At 51.8% G+C, this 2565-nt stretch overlaps 1 long non-coding RNA gene across 2 annotated transcripts in view; it reads left to right on the forward strand.

Annotated features, from left to right (window-relative positions):
* The window catches only part of LOC108502509, a 67220-nt gene that overhangs the window by 39831 nt on the left and 24824 nt on the right, over nt 1-2565 (forward strand). For both annotated transcript variants that reach the window (XR_001876503.1, XR_001876504.1), the window contains exon 4: nt 1393-1513. This is a non-coding gene — a long non-coding RNA (uncharacterized LOC108502509). The remainder of the gene's footprint in view (nt 1-1392; nt 1514-2565) is intronic.

Here is a 2565-nt window from a genome sequence, read left to right on the forward strand (position 1 = left end):
CAGTGGAAGGTGTCCCTGCCCATGGCAGGGGTGGCACTGGATGGGCTTTGAGGTCCCTTCCCACCCAAACCAGTCTGGAATTCTGTGATTCTTTCCCTGACTGCTTGACTTGATTCCTCCCACTGACACCAACACAAACCATGTCAGTGCAAAGCTGGGGGTACAGAGGAAAATAAGATTTCCCAAATCTGAGCACTGATTTGATTGAATAAATTGGTGTCTCTGACTTATTTAACCACCTTGTTCTGAGAACTGGCCAGTGGCCCAGTGGCACTGAGCTGATGGAGCAGGGGGCAAATCCAGTGTTGGACTGAGCCCCCAGCTGGAGTGATCCCTGTGGATACTCCAGGGGAAGCTGATCTTTTTTTTTCAGTGATATATAACCAATTCTACCCCTTTTGTAACTATGAACCTGCTTCTTCTTGCTTGCAAATTTACAGTTCTCTAGAATTATAATAAAATTCCCAATCTTACATATACATATAAAATACAGCCTTCCTAGTGCACTACCTGAGTGTCAGGTGGTTGCTGCATAAATGAATTTAAAAAGCATTTAATGAACCACTTGTATTTAGAATTTGAACCAGAGAAAACCAGCAAAACCAGAGGTTTGGATCCCAACCAGCCCCACGCTCTGTGAGCAGGGCACACACCGTGCTGCTCCCCCGGACCTGCTCCTAAAACACAGCTCACCTGCAATCTGCATTTAGAGCTCACCACTTCTGCAGGGTGGGGTCAGATACTCATTTGATCAGTGGCATCTGAATTTCCCAGGAAGGCAGCTCCTTCGTTTCGCAGCGTTTATGGACTTTGCAGGGATAACAGGTGGGAAGCACTGCAGGGATAACAGGTGGGAAGCACTGAGTGACCCCTCATTGAAATCCGAGCAGGGATTTGAAATGTCAGGGTGGTTTGTGCTGAAACACAGGGAAAAAACGTGACATTTGGAACGACTGAGGCCATCACCATATTTCTGCCTTGGGCAAGTCAGGGTGAACTTTCCATCCGTGGAGCCAAACCAGCCTGAGCCCTGCTGGGAGAGCCGGGTGGGCACGGCACTGGCACCGGGAACTGGGAGAGGGGGGGCCAGGCTGGAGGAGTCCTGGAGCATCCTGCTCTAGTGGGAGGTGTCCCTGCACTTGGGAATCAGGTGATGATGGGTGAGATGTACAACACATGGACATCAGGAGGGGACTGAATTGTCACAGAATCACAGGGTGGGTTGGGTTGGAAGGGACATTCAAGCCCCTCCAGCTCCAGCCCCTGCCATGGGCGGGACACCTTCCACTGGCCCAGGGAGAGTCTTCAGCCTGTGAAAGGGAACACTGGAAAAGCACCAGTTTGGTTGAATGCTGGGAAGAGACAAATGATTTGTCCCTGCTTTGTTGCCAGGAGAGGATGGACAGTCCTGGATCAGCCCCTCGGTGCCGACAGCGCTTCCTGAGGAGATCAGAGCAATGAACAACTGGGCACTGCTGGAGCAGCAGGGAAACCTCTCCTGGGGGATGTGGAGGTGAGCATGTCACCAAGGGACAGGATTTAAAGAGAGCCTGGCAGTAAATTGTCACTGGTAAATCCAAACCAGCATCAAATTCCATGGATTGTGTTTACAGAGGGAGGCACGGACAATAACAGTGGGAATGGTGGCCTGGAGGTAGTTTGGGCTGGAGCAGCTCCAGGGAGGGGAGTCCCCCTCCCTGTGCCCCGTGCATGGCCTGCAAGTCTCCAGAAGGGGGGGATTTTGTGTCTACTTTCTTTCTAAAAGAAGTTTAATTAATCACTGACTCATCCTTTAATTAGAGATGCTGTTGCCATTGTCTGGACTACTCCTGGCTCTGCCTGAGGAATTATCCCTGTGTACACTCCCTGCCTTTAAACCATTATTAATGGCAGGATTTACACACCTCTCTCAATAACCCACTGCTTCTCAATCCTTTCACTCTCTGGACTTTGAAGGTTTGGCTCTGCTGAGCAGCCTAATAAAGGGGCACAGGGAGATGGAACTCACTCATTAATAATTTGTGATGGGCTCTGCTCAGCAGCCGAACACCAAGATCTACAGAAAAGTTTTGAGACAGAATCCAAGCTGGCCTTTGATTTAATCAGGAGCTGGGATGCTCCAGGGCATCCTGTGGAGAGACAAAGCCCAGGTGCTCCCGTCTGCACATGGGGTTGGGAAATACCCCCGTGAGAGCCCAACTCCCTGCGAGCCCTCAGAGACACTGGGGATGGTGTGGGAGGGGGTTACAGCTGGTTGGCAATAGTAGGAGTTGCTTTCCTGATCCAAAAATCACATGGGTGGCCTTCTGTAGTCTGGCTGAAAAAAACTGGCTACCAGGGCCTGGGATCCAGTGGCATCAGAGCTGCTCAGGGACAGGGGATTGGGAAGGGATGTGGGGCTTCAGCTGGGCTTGGGAGACTGTGAGAGGCCATGGACAGAGGAATGGCTTCCCACTGCCAGAGGGCAGGGTTAGGTGGGATAGTGGGAAGGAATTGCTGGCTGGGAGGGTGGGGAGGCCCTGGCACAGGTTGCCCAGAGAAGCTGTGGCTGCCCCTGGATCCCTG

Source organism: Lepidothrix coronata, unplaced genomic scaffold, assembly GCF_001604755.1.
Source record: "Lepidothrix coronata isolate B3197 unplaced genomic scaffold, Lepidothrix_coronata-1.0 Scaffold119, whole genome shotgun sequence".
In the NCBI taxonomy this organism is placed as follows: domain Eukaryota; kingdom Metazoa; phylum Chordata; class Aves; order Passeriformes; family Pipridae; genus Lepidothrix; species Lepidothrix coronata.